Genomic DNA, 13,044 nt, shown 5'->3' with positions numbered 1-13,044 from the left:
GAACGCTTTGCTGAAGTCCATATAGACCACATCCACCGCTCTTCCTTCGTCAATGTGCTTGGTCACATTTTCAAAGAACTCAACCAGGCTCGTAAGGCACGACCTGCCCCTGACAAAGCCGTGCTGACTACTTTTGATCATACTAAACTTCTCTAGATGATCATAAATCCTGTCTCTCAGGATCCTCTCCATCAACTTACCAACCACTGAGGTTAGACTCACCGGTCGGTAATTTCCCGGGCTGTCCCTGTTCCCTTTCTTGAATATAGGGACCACATCCGCAATCCTCCAATCCTCCGGAACCTCTCCCGTCTCCATCGACGATGCAAAGATCATCGCCAAAGGCTCCGCAATCTCCTCCCTCGCCTCCCACAGTAACCTGGGGTACATCCCCTCCGGTCCCGGCGACTTACCAACCTTGATGCCATTCAATAGTTCCAACACATCCTCTTTCTTTATGTCCACATGCTCGATCCTTTCTGTCCTCCGCAATCCAGCAGTACAACCACCCAGATCCCTTTCCACCGTGAATACCGAGGTAAAGTATTCATTAAGCACCTCCGCCATTTCTAACGGTTCCGCACAAACTTTTCCCCCTTCACCTTTTAAGGGTCCTATGCCTTCACATCTCATCCTTTTACTCTTGACATATTTGTAGAAAGCCTTGGGATTCTCCTTAATCTTACCCGCCAAGGTCTTCTCATGACCCCTTCTCGCTCTCCTAATTTCCTTCTTAAGCTCCTTCCTACATCGCGTATACTCCTCTAAATCCTTAACACCTCCTAGCTCTCTGAACCTTCTGTACGCCTCTCTTTTCTTATTTACCAGGTTCATCAGAACCTTCGTGCACCACGGTTCCCGTACCCTACCAACACCCCCCTGTCTCATCGGAACGTTGTCATGCAGAGCACCAGACAAACATTCCTTGAAAATCCTCCACTTTCCTTCGGTACTTTTCCCCAAGAATGCCTCCTTCCAATTTACCCGTCTAATTTCCTCCCTGATGACACTGTATTTCCCTTTACTCCAGAGAAACACTTTCCTAGCCTGCCTGACCCTATCTCTTTCCAATGCTATCGTGAAGGAGATAGAATTATGATCGCTATCCCCAAGATGCTCACCCACCGAGAGATCCTCCACCTGTCCAGGTTCATTAGCCAGCACCAGATCAAGAACAGCCTCTCCCCTAGTAGGCTTATCCACATACTGTGTCAGGAAACTCTCCTGGACACACCTAACAAACTCCTCTCCATCCAAACCCCTAGCCCTAGGGATATTCCAATCTATGTTTGGGAAATTAAAATCTCCCATCACGACAACTCTGTTATTCCTACATCTCTCCAGGATCTGTTTCCCCATCTGCTCCTCAACATCTCTGTTACTATTGGGCGGCCTATAGAAAACACCCAGCAAAGTTACCGACCCCTTCCTGTTCCTAACCTCCACGCACAGAGATTCCGTAGTCAGTCCCTCCACGGCGTCCACCTTCTCTACAGCCGTGACACTATCCCTGATCAACAGTGCCACTCCCCCCCCTCTCTTGCCTCCCTCCCTGTCCTTCCTGAAACATCTAAAACCCGGCACCTGAAGCACCCAGTCCTGTCCCTGAGACATCCAAGTCTCCGTAATGGCCACCACATCACAATTCGAAGCAGCAATCCACGCTCCAAGCTCATCCACTTTATTCACTACACTCCTGGCATTAAAATAGACACATCTCAGACCTTCAGCCTGAGCACTTCTCTTCTCCCTCACTCGTCTAACCTCCCTCTTACCCTGTCTACATTCCTTATCTATTTGCGAGCTAACCTCCTCGCTCTCAGTCCCCTCATTTCGATTCCCTCCCCCCAACCTTTCTAGTTTAAAGTCTCACCAGTAGCCTTAGCCAACCTTCCCGCCAGGATATTGGTCCCCCTGGGATTCAAGTGCCACCCGTCTTTTTTAAACAGGTCACACCTGCCCCTAAAGAGGTCCCAATGATCCAAGTACCCAAATCCTTGTCCCTTGCTCCAGTCCCTCAGCCACGCATTAATTCTCCACCGATTCCTGTTCTCACTCTCCCGCGGCACAGGCAGCAATCCCGAGATTACTACCTTTGCATTCCTCTTTCTCAGCTGTCTACCCAACTCCCTATATTCTCTTTTCATGACCCCTTCCCTCTTCCTACCGATGTCAGCAGTACCTATATGCATCACGACCTTGGGCTCCTCTCCCTCCCCCTTCAGGATTTCTGGGACTCGACCAGAGACATCCCGGACCCCTGCACCAGGGAGGCAAACCACCATCCGAGAGTCCCGTCTGTGTCCGCAAAAACGCCTATCTGACCCTCTCACCGTAGAGTCCCCAATTAGCACTACCCTCCTTTCCTTACCCCTTTGCACTACTGGGCCAGGCTCAGCTCCAGAGACACTGCCACCGCTGCTTCCCCCAGGTGGGCTGTCCACCCCAGTAGTACTCAGACAGGAGTACTTATTATTAAGGGGCACATCCACCGGGGTGCTCACCATCAACTGAGCTTTCTCCTTCCTCACTGTTACCCAGTTACCCTCCTCTCGTGGTCCCGGTGTGACCACCTGCCGATAGCTCCTGTCAATGACCTCCTCACTATCCCTAACCCGGCGAAGGTCCTCGAGCTGCAATTCCAGTTCCTTAACATGGTCCCTTAGGAACCGCAGCTCAACACACCCAGCACAGATATGGTCGTCCGGGAGGCTAGGAGCCTCCAGGACCTCCCACATCCTACATTGGGAACAACATACTGGCCTGACAGTCATAATTGCCCTTTTAAACACAGGGAAAAAAGTGAATGAAGATTATTCCTCTCCCTGCTCGCCCTTTCTGCCTAAGCCCGATGAGCCAAAGCCCCTCAGTTCTCACTCAGCTCCGTCTCACTCCGCTGCCCGCTCCCAACGCTGCCCGCTAGATAGTGGGACCTGCCTTTTAAACCTCCTGTGCACTAAAAAAAACTCAAGTGACCCTTCCCAGTAAACCCCGCGGCCACTGCCGGTTGCGCGCCAAAATTTAAAACTAAATTAAATAAATAAATAACACCCGCGGAAAAGTACTTAAAACTAATTCTTACCCCAAAAATCCTGTCACCAGTCACAGCTCTGCCTTTCTCCACAGCAACAAGAGGACTAACCTCCCAACTAACTGACTTATATAGAACTTTTGACCCTTCCCAGTAAACCCCGCGGCCACTGCCGGTTGCGCGCCAAAATTTAAAACTAAATTAAATAAATAAATAACACCCGCGGAAAAGTACTTAAAACTAATTCTTACCCCAAAAATCCTGTCACCAGTCACAGCTCTGCCTTTCTCCACAGCAACAAGAGGACTAACCTCCCAACTAACTGACTTATATAGAACTTTTGACCCTTCCCAGTAAACCCCGCGGCCACTGCCGGTTGCGCGCCAAAATTTAAAACTAAATTAAATAAATAAATAACACCCGCGGAAAAGTACTTAAAACTAATTCTTACCCCAAAAATCCTGTCACCAGTCACAGCTCTGCCTTTCTCCACAGCAACAAGAGGACTAACCTCCCAACTAACTGACTTATATAGAACTTTTGACCCTTCCCAGTAAACCCCGCGGCCACTGCCGGTTGCGCGCCAAAATTTAAAACTAAATTAAATAAATAAATAACACCCGCGGAAAAGTACTTAAAACTAATTCTTACCCCAAAAATCCTGTCACCAGTCACAGCTCTGCCTTTCTCCACAGCAACAAGAGGACTAACCTCCCAACTAACTGACTTATATAGAACTTTTGACCCTTCCCAGTAAACCCCGCGGCCACTGCCGGTTGCGCGCCAAAATTTAAAACTAAATTAAATAAATAAATAACACCCGCGGAAAAGTACTTAAAACTAATTCTTACCCCAAAAATCCTGTCACCAGTCACAGCTCTGCCTTTCTCCACAGCAACAAGAGGACTAACCTCCCAACTAACTGACTTATATAGAACTTTTGACCCTTCCCAGTAAACCCCGCGGCCACTGCCGGTTGCGCGCCAAAATTTAAAACTAAATTAAATAAATAAATTAAATAAATAAATGTAGATGACAGTGTAGGAGGCTTTAACAGTAAGTTCGCAGATGATACAAACATTGGTGAACTGGTAAATAGTGAGGAGGATAGCCTTGGTTCACTGGAGGATTTAGACGGGCTGGCCAGCTGAACTCACCTGTGGCGAACGGAATTCGATCCGGATCAGTTTGAGGTGATCCGCTCGGGCAGAACGAAAAAGACAAAGGGAATACATGATAAACGCAAGACCCTTCCATCTCCGAGGAAACTTGGAGTGCATGTATAGCGGTCCCTCAATGTAGCAGAACAGGAGCATAAAACAGTTAATACGTTTTTTGTCAGACTGGAAGTGTGTGTCCATTGGGGTCCGATGGGGATCGGTTTTGGGGTCCATGCATCTGTGATTTATATGAATGATTTGGACTTGAAAGTAGGAACTTGATCGGTGAGTTAGCGGGTGATACAAACGTTTGTGAGGTGGTAAATAGGGAGGAGGATAGAGTCAAGTCTCAGGACGATACAGATGAGCTGGTCAGATGGGTTGATCAGTGGCAAATGGAATTCGATCCGGGTCAATGTGAAGTGATGCATTCGGGCAGGACAAACGAGGCAAGGGAATACATCATGACTGGAAAGAACGTGTGAATCTCCGAGGGACCGTGTTGAGGATATGCAGCAGGGCAGGTGGATAAAGCGGTTGATAAGGCATGTGGTATACTTGCCATTTTTAGCCGAGGCATAGAGTTTATGAGAGCAGAGGCTAATGCTGTAACTATATAAACCGTCGGTGAGGCAGTAGCTGGTGTATTGTATGCAGTTCTGAAACTCACATTACAGGATGGATTTGATCGCACTGGAAAAGCTGCAGAGGGGAATCCGCCATCCTTAACTGGTCTGGCCAACAAGTGACTCCAAATCCATAGGAATGTGGTTGATTCTTAACTGCCTTCGGAATGGGCTGAGTAAGCCATTGAGTTGAATGGCAATTCGAGATGAGCTGCAAATCCTGGCACGGCCAGCGACGCCCACGACCCATGAATGAATGAATGAAAAAATACTAATTCTCATTTTGTTTCATTTCTTGTGGAACAAGGTGACATATCCTTGTTTCTTGGATTTTAAAACTCTGTCCTTTAAATTTTAAGGCAGTTGAGGTTGCGAGAAAGAAAATTGATCCACTGTGACCCAAAACCAAGGCACTGCAGATGCTGCAAATTCCACCTCAAAACAGAAAACGTTTGAAAAACAGCGTTCAAAAATCTTTTAGCAGGAAGAGTTCAGAGACTTAATTGTTAATTCACAAGTACACAGTCAGGGAAAATATAAAGGGTGACCAATTGTCCTGTGATAGCATGGAATACTGGGGTGATTATATGACAATGGGGATGATGCTGAGAAACAGAATAGTCACGTTTACTGTGTAAGGGGGAATAGCTCAATGGTAGAGCATTTGACTGCAGGTCAAGGGGTCTTTGGTTCAAATCCAAGTGCCCTCTTCCCAGGGTCATTTTTTTCCTTTCTGGTTTCCGCATTGGAAAGAATGCTGCACTGCAGAAAAACGTGATTTGCCTCAAAGGGCTTTGTAGTATGTGTTGGGCTGGTAGGAAAAGCCCTCTATCAATGCAAATACGTATTCCGTTAACTACCTTCATCCCAGTCCTCTCCTTACTGACTCTCGTCAGTGGAAAGAATTTGTCGTTATCTGCTCCACCAATCATCTTGCCCCCAGACGCATAATTATGCAACAACTCCGTGAAATCTCAGTTTAAACTTTTTTGCTCTGAGGAGAACAATCCCCAGAACTATAATCTCCCAACGACATTGCATTTCCTCATCTCTGGACATGATGCAAGGCCGAGGATTGAGAGGAGCTTTTGGAAAATATTGCCGGTGGGGGTGGAGAAAATGGAGAAGAACCAAACCAGAAAACCCAGTCTCCAGCTTTGTGAATCCTTTAAAACTCTTTGGGAATGGGAATCAGAGTAGAATGAAAGGTGAACTTTCCGACTGAGTAGAGACAGTCAAGGCCCTTTTTTAACACTCTGGAACATTGACTCTGCTGTTATCAGTGAAAATTACAGGTCAGAGACATTGAACGGGTTTTCATTACTGCACATCAGAAATTCAAAACTTAAAGCAGCTTCGGGACAGTCAGAATACTTGTTAACAAATAAAAATAACAAAAGGCACAAAGGGAGAGAGCACCTGTTGTCGAAGACCTGGTTCCCAGTGACATGGATGTGTCTGCCATGGGTGGGCTTAGACTATGACACTTAACTAGTATCTACATCTAACCAATTAGCCATCTATGAAATTGTTCAATTCATACAAGCCCATCTATTATTTTCTCTTCCTCAGCTCCACAATGAGTGAGAAAGGGAAAAGCAAGAAAAAAAAACATCAATACTCCAGCCCCATACTCTCCAAACACCTGCTGCAAGAAGACAATCCTGGCGATTTTATTGAAAGTATTATCGAAGGGGTTTTGAGGAGCAAGATTAAATATTTTGGTCGGTACCCTATTTAGTTCGCATTCGACAATACATTTGAATTGGGGAACTTCAGAGCAGAGATGGTTGATGGTGAACAATCATGTTTCTGTCTCGTTTGGAACCGGGCACCTGTTTACACATAAACTGAGATGATAACCACATTCATTACAGAAACCCGGCTCATATCAAAGGGACAAAAACATTAAATGCTGGAAAATCTCAGTTGGTATGACAGCATCTGTGGAGAGAGCTCAGAGCTCTGACGAAGGGATATCTTGAATCGAAACTTTGGTTCTATTCTCGCCACATAGATGCTGTCAGATTTTGCAGCATTTTCTGTCTTTGTTTCAGATTCCAGCATCCTCAGTATTTTGCTTTTATAATTATCAAAGGGACTGGCCTAGAATATCAAACAGTGCAGTACAATACGGCTGAAAACCTTAGCCATGCAGCAAAGAAGTTGATCCAACGTTACATTATAACATTTCCTTCACAAACAATTGGAAATGTTTTAAATCTCAAAGTGAGGAAACGATCAAAAATTCACGTTAATTTCATAGAAGCATAATTCCAACAGTGCAGAACATTGTTGAATATTAACTGGATAGAGTATCTTACACTGCGTTATATTTACCATACCCCTCCAGAGTTCTGTACACACTCAAACCCGGCAGAATATATATCACTGGCTCCCGTTTCCAGCTCTGAAGTTTCAGAAAGCTTCTCTCAAACCGGTTCATTCCGTCTAATTGAGTTGATTTGTGTCAGATTATTCAAGGCTCCTAAAGTACCACATATAAGGCCATAAGATAGGAGCGTAATTAGGCTACTCGGCCCTTGGAGTCTGCTCCGCCATGCAATCATGATATTTATCTCATTGTCATTCTCCTGCCTTTTCCCCAATACCCCTGATCCCCTTATTAAGCAAGAACCTATCAATCTCTATCATAATGACTCTCAATGACCTGGCGTCCACAGCCTTCTGTGGCAAGAAATTCCACAGATTCACCACTCTCTGGCTGAAGAACTACTTCCTCATCTCTGTTTTAAAGGATCGTCCTTTCAGCATGAGAACCTCTGGCTCTAGCTTTTCCTACAAGTGGAAACATCCTCTCCACGTCCATTCTATCCAGGCCTCGCAATATCAAGTAAGTTTCAAAAGATCCACACTCATCCATTTAAACTCCAACGAGTACAGACCCAGAGTCCTCAACCGTTCCTGAACGACAAGCTCTTCATTGAAGGGATCATTCTTGTGAACCTTCTCTGGACCTTTTCCAAGGCCAGTACATCCTTCCTTAGAGAAGGGGCCCAAAACTGCTCACAATACTCCAAGTGGCGTCTCACCAGAGCCTTATACAGCCTCAGAGGTATATCCCTGTTTTTGTACTCCAGCCCTCGATACATGAATGCTAACAGTGCGTTTGTCTTCCTAACTGCCGTCTGAAACTGCACGTTAATCTTAAGAGAATCTTGAATTTTGGACTCGAAAGTTCCTTTGTGTTTCTAATTTCCTAAACATTTCCCCATTTAGAAGATAGTCTATACCTCCATTCCTCCTTCCAAAGTGCATCATCTCACACATTTCCACATTGTATTCCATCTGCCACTTCTCTGCCAATCTCTCCTATGCTGTCCAAGCCCTTTTTCAGCCGCCCCCAGGCCCACTCCCACCCCACTCCACCACACTTCCTCAATACTACCTGGCCCTCTACATACCTTTCTATCATCTGCAAACTTAGCAACAGCACCTTCAGTTCCTTTTGTGAAATTGTGAATGCATATGATGAAAAGTTGTAGTCCCAGTACTCACCCCTGAAGCACACCACTCGTCACCGGCTGCTATCCTGAAAAAGACCCCGTTATCCCCATTCTCTGCCTTCTGCCTGTCAGCCAATCTTCTATCCATGCCAAGATATTACCATTAACACCATGGGCTCTTAACATATTTAAGAGTCTCCTATGCGGCACATTGCCTTTTGGAGGTCTAAATAAACCACCTCCACTAGTTCTCCTTTATCTAACTTCCTTGTAACCTCCTCAAAGATCTCTAACAGATTAGTCAGACATAACCTCCCCTTCACGAAGCCGTGCTACTCAGTTCTATTCTGTTTGCACTATGTCCTATTTTATCATGCACCTCCATTAATAACAATCTCTCGAATTTGCATTTCAGATGGGGATACAAACCCATCAATGATTCCCTCTTCTCCGGCTCCATAGTGAGTGAGACAGTGACCAGCAGCAAGATATTGCCCCGCATTCTCCAATCACCCATCCGCTGCCAGCAGAAAGCGGCGACTGCAGCTTCAATTAGCGGGTTTATTCCCATCTCTGGGACAGAAGATACTCCAACCTATGTCAAACTATCCAATGCACCGAGCACAGGCTCAGAAAATGGAGGTAAGATGATATCCCGCTCACCAAACCTCCGAGCAGCATTTACACAAAACGCGAGTGAGAGAATCACAAAACGTATCCACACCAACTTCCTAATTATTTTCTTCATTTGATTGATAAGCTGAGTGTTGTGAATCTCAGAATGAGCACCTTGCGATTTATGTTACCCAGTGACTTGTTTCACAATGTTTGTTCCTGAGGTTTGCAATTCCATTTGTATTGTATATTGAAGCGAATCTCATTTTAGAATGAAGGCACAGAGCAGGAAAAAAATCAATTCAGGAACAAATTCTGAGGGAAATGGATTGTAATATTTGGAGGGATGTGCAACTGTGAATGATGTTATTTGTAGCTGTGAATGGTGTTAGTTGTGATTGAGTGGAAAGTATTGGAGACTTGGACGTCTGGTGCTCTATTCCCTTCCCTCCCGCTGAATTCCTCCCTGAAATGAGACACATAGGTTCATTTTACCTGCACGTCAGTCGGGGAAAAGGAATAACTGCTACACCACAGCAATTCTGTGGGAGCAAAATAGCCAGATGGAGTTGTATCGAACTGTAAAAGTGTGGTCATGCTGTAGTTACAGATTAGGTTTGGCGGAAATTGAATTGCGTCGGATCTGTAGAGAACACATTGTCTCCCTGGTTTCGGATATTTCTTGCAGCTGCTGCACCTGCCTGTGTGGCGCAATTGGTCAACGCGTTCGTCTGTGAACTGAAAGGTTGGTGGTTCATAAACCATCCAAAAACGGAGCATTTATTGTTTCCTCCTCATCACCATCATAGGCTAACATTTGTGTCAATGAAATTATCGCTAAGTGTTACCGGCTCTACTGTCATCCAGTGTTATTAAGATTATTTATTTAATGAATATTTATTTCATGATATTACATATAATAATGTATAAATACTTGCATCATGCTCTTAAACGTAATAATCACAGTCGAAAAATGAATTCGTGGCTGAGCATTTGTTTCAATTCTATTTTCCGTCCCACTCCCCTTCATTCCATAATGGATCAGAAATCTAACAATCCCAGCATGAAATGTTCAATGATGCATTACAGTTCACACCATCATCAGCTTCCCTGGTTAGGTCCTGTTCCACCGGCAGGGCAGACCCAGCAGAGGTGTCAGCACATTGGTATACACTCGGGAGGGAATTGTCCTTAGCATCGACTCCGGACCCCATGAAGTCTCATGGCTTCAGATTCAAAATGGGCAAGAAAGCCTCTCACTGGTTATCACGTACCGTCCTCCTTTGGCTGCTTAATCTGTACTCCTCCGTATTGAACTACAATTGGAGGAAGCACTGAGGGTGGCAAGATCCCAAAATGCACTCTTGGAGGGGCATTTCAATGTCCACCACCAAGAATGGCTCTGCAGCAATGTTACTGTTCGTGCTGGTCGGGTCCTAAAGGATATGATTGCTCAACTGAGTCTGCAGCAGGCAAGAGGAAATAAAACATTCTTGACCTAATCATTAGTAAGCTGCCGGCTGCAGATGCATCTGTCTATGACAGTGTCGGTAAGAATGAACACAGCACTGTCCTTGTAGAGACGTAGTCCTGCCTTGAGATTGAGAATAATCTCCATCGTGTGGTGTGGCACTATCACCGTGCGAAATGGGACAGACTTCGAACCGATCTAGCAACTCAAGAGTTGAAATCCATGAGTCGCTATGGAACACGAACAGCAGTGGAATTGTACTCCAGCACAATCTACAACCTCATGGCCCTGCATATTCCCCACTCAACCATGACCATCAAGCCAGGGGATCAGCCCTGGTTCAATGGAGAGTGCAGGAGGACATGCCACAAGCAGCACCAGACACACCAAAAAATGAAGTGCCGACTTTGTAAAGCTACCAAACCGGACTACTTGTATGCCAAACGACCAAAACAGCAAGTGACAGACAGAGATCAGCGACACCACCACCAACGCATCAGATCTAAGCTCTGCAGCATCCAGTCGTGAATGATGATGGACAATTAAAAAAATCACTGGAGGAGGAGGCTCCACAAATATCCACAGACTCAATGATGGAGGAGCCCAGCATATCAGCGTGAAAGATAATGCTGAAAATTCGCAACAATCTTTAACCAGAATTGCCGAGTGGATGATGCAACTCGGCCTCCTCCAGTGGTTCTTCCGAGGACTAGAATTGAATCCCGTCCAGAAAGCTCTGAGGCAGCAGTGCTAAGCACTGTCCACCATCCCGCCCATACAAAGTCACCATGCCCAATGTTTATAAGTATAACGAATGACAAAAACATACGTAGAAATAGATTGATTGAGAAACAGGGAGAGTTTGTGTGAGTGGAGAGAGAGTGAGCGAGAGAGCTGCGAGAGTGACAGAGAGAGAGAGAGATCAGCAAAGAGTAATTTCAGGAGACCAAGAGACCAAGAGGGAGGCCGATGGATTTAGACAGGCAGAACGAGGGAAATACAGTTACAATGAGGAATAAAAATAATTAGAAAATATGGGAAAGAGGCAGACAAACCTAATTTCAAAGCATGGGATTTGCATTTGGTGTTATGTTTCGATATTCTGTCACTTGAATCTCAAGGGGGTAAATATGGTATAAATGCAGACCGATCATCATATACCCCGATCTTGGAAAAGATTGGAAACGACGTATGGCCCCTTCTTGACATTGAGATCCTCTACTTTGAAGGATTCATGAGATTATTTCCCCAGACCCCTTGGACACTATTGGGACCTTCTATTCTTCAAAGTATGAAACAAGAGTATATAGAGTGGTAGAGACTGGGTAAGAATGTCCCATTCATCGGCACCTCACCCAGAAATTGAATTTAGTGCAGGCGAGAACAGTAAGTGTCTTCATTTGATGTAAACATTTCGATTAAGAAGTAAATCGGTCCAGAGTGTAAAAATGACACTTGACTTAAATACAACATTTAATAAACATTCAATAACATTTGTGAATCATGTTCCATCTGTGAAAAATGGTTGTGAAAATGCTCCGTGGTAGAGGACAGTGCCAGGCACATCAACAGCAGAAGAGCAAGGACTCGGAGAAGTTGATATAGAACAAAATTAAACTCAACTGCAAATTGTCATAGTTTAATTACCTTTAGAATGAGATTCCATGGGTATTTCAGCACATTCCGAAATTCCTCTCTGAATTTACTCTGAGTTCCCACGTAAATAAATGGATTGATGCAAGAACTCAACAACTGAAGCATCGTTGCGATTTCCTCCAGAATATAATTAAATTCATTGAAATTAGAACCGGAGAAATAAGTGACTCTGGCAATTCTGACGTAGAGGAAAGTAATAAGAAACCAGATCCACAAAAGGATGAAACTACCGGAGATGCTGAAGAGTAAAACAATGGACTTTTTCCGGTTCTCCATCTCTGGGTCGCTCTGTTTATCATTTTTGTTTTGGGCCCGGAGTCTCCTGCGGGCTCTACTGGTTGCTAGAATGTATCTGACAGTCTGAACATTCAGCAGTAAAATCAGGAAGAATGAGAGACAAGGGGTTAATATGCGGAGAGTCAAATCATATGCTGCCCATGCAGTTGATGTATAAAATATTATTTTTATTTTGCAGAACCAGGGTATCTTTCCAATCACATACAGCGGTTCATATATTAAATACAGGAATGAAGAAACGAAACAACTCACTATACACACCGTTCCTATAACACATGAAGCGGCTTTCTCTGTGCAATATTTTATTTTTAGCTTCTGGCAGCAAATGGCCACAAAGCGATCAATGGTAAAAACCACTGTTAACCAGGCAGATGCGCCACAAGAGGTACAGTTTAACACAGCACGGAGGCTGCACAGTGGTGTAATGGAAAATATACTGACTGGAAAATAAATGCCCGCAATCCTGTTCAAGATCACACCGGTAATAATGACTAAGAGATCTGCCATTGCCATGGATAGCAGGTATCGAGTGATACATCCGGAAAGGCCACATCTTCCTCTGGACAGGATCACGATGGCCATCAGGTTAGCTGTGACACAGAAGTTAAAAAACAAGACAGAGACTAAGTGGGAAATACATGTGTTTAATAACGTGTAAGAAAATTTCACATCTCAACACTAAAGAAAATGGTCATTTTTTTGGCATTATTTTGAAGGATAT

The 13,044-nt window shown here is 44.7% G+C and overlaps 1 non-coding gene across 1 annotated transcript; it reads left to right on the top strand.

Moving 5' to 3' along the window:
• The first annotated feature begins 5,455 nt into the window (after window positions 1-5,455).
• Window positions 5,456-5,527, top strand: trnac-gca (transfer RNA cysteine (anticodon GCA)). Its single transcript has one exon. It is a non-coding gene; the product is annotated as a tRNA-Cys (tRNA).
• The last annotated feature ends 7,517 nt before the right edge of the window (window positions 5,528-13,044 follow it).

This window comes from Mustelus asterias, unplaced genomic scaffold, assembly GCF_964213995.1.
Source record: "Mustelus asterias unplaced genomic scaffold, sMusAst1.hap1.1 HAP1_SCAFFOLD_288, whole genome shotgun sequence".
In the NCBI taxonomy this organism is placed as follows: Eukaryota; Metazoa; Chordata; class Chondrichthyes; order Carcharhiniformes; family Triakidae; genus Mustelus; species Mustelus asterias.
Note: the sequence above shows the minus strand (reverse complement) of the source record. Positions and strands in the feature narration are given on the sequence as shown.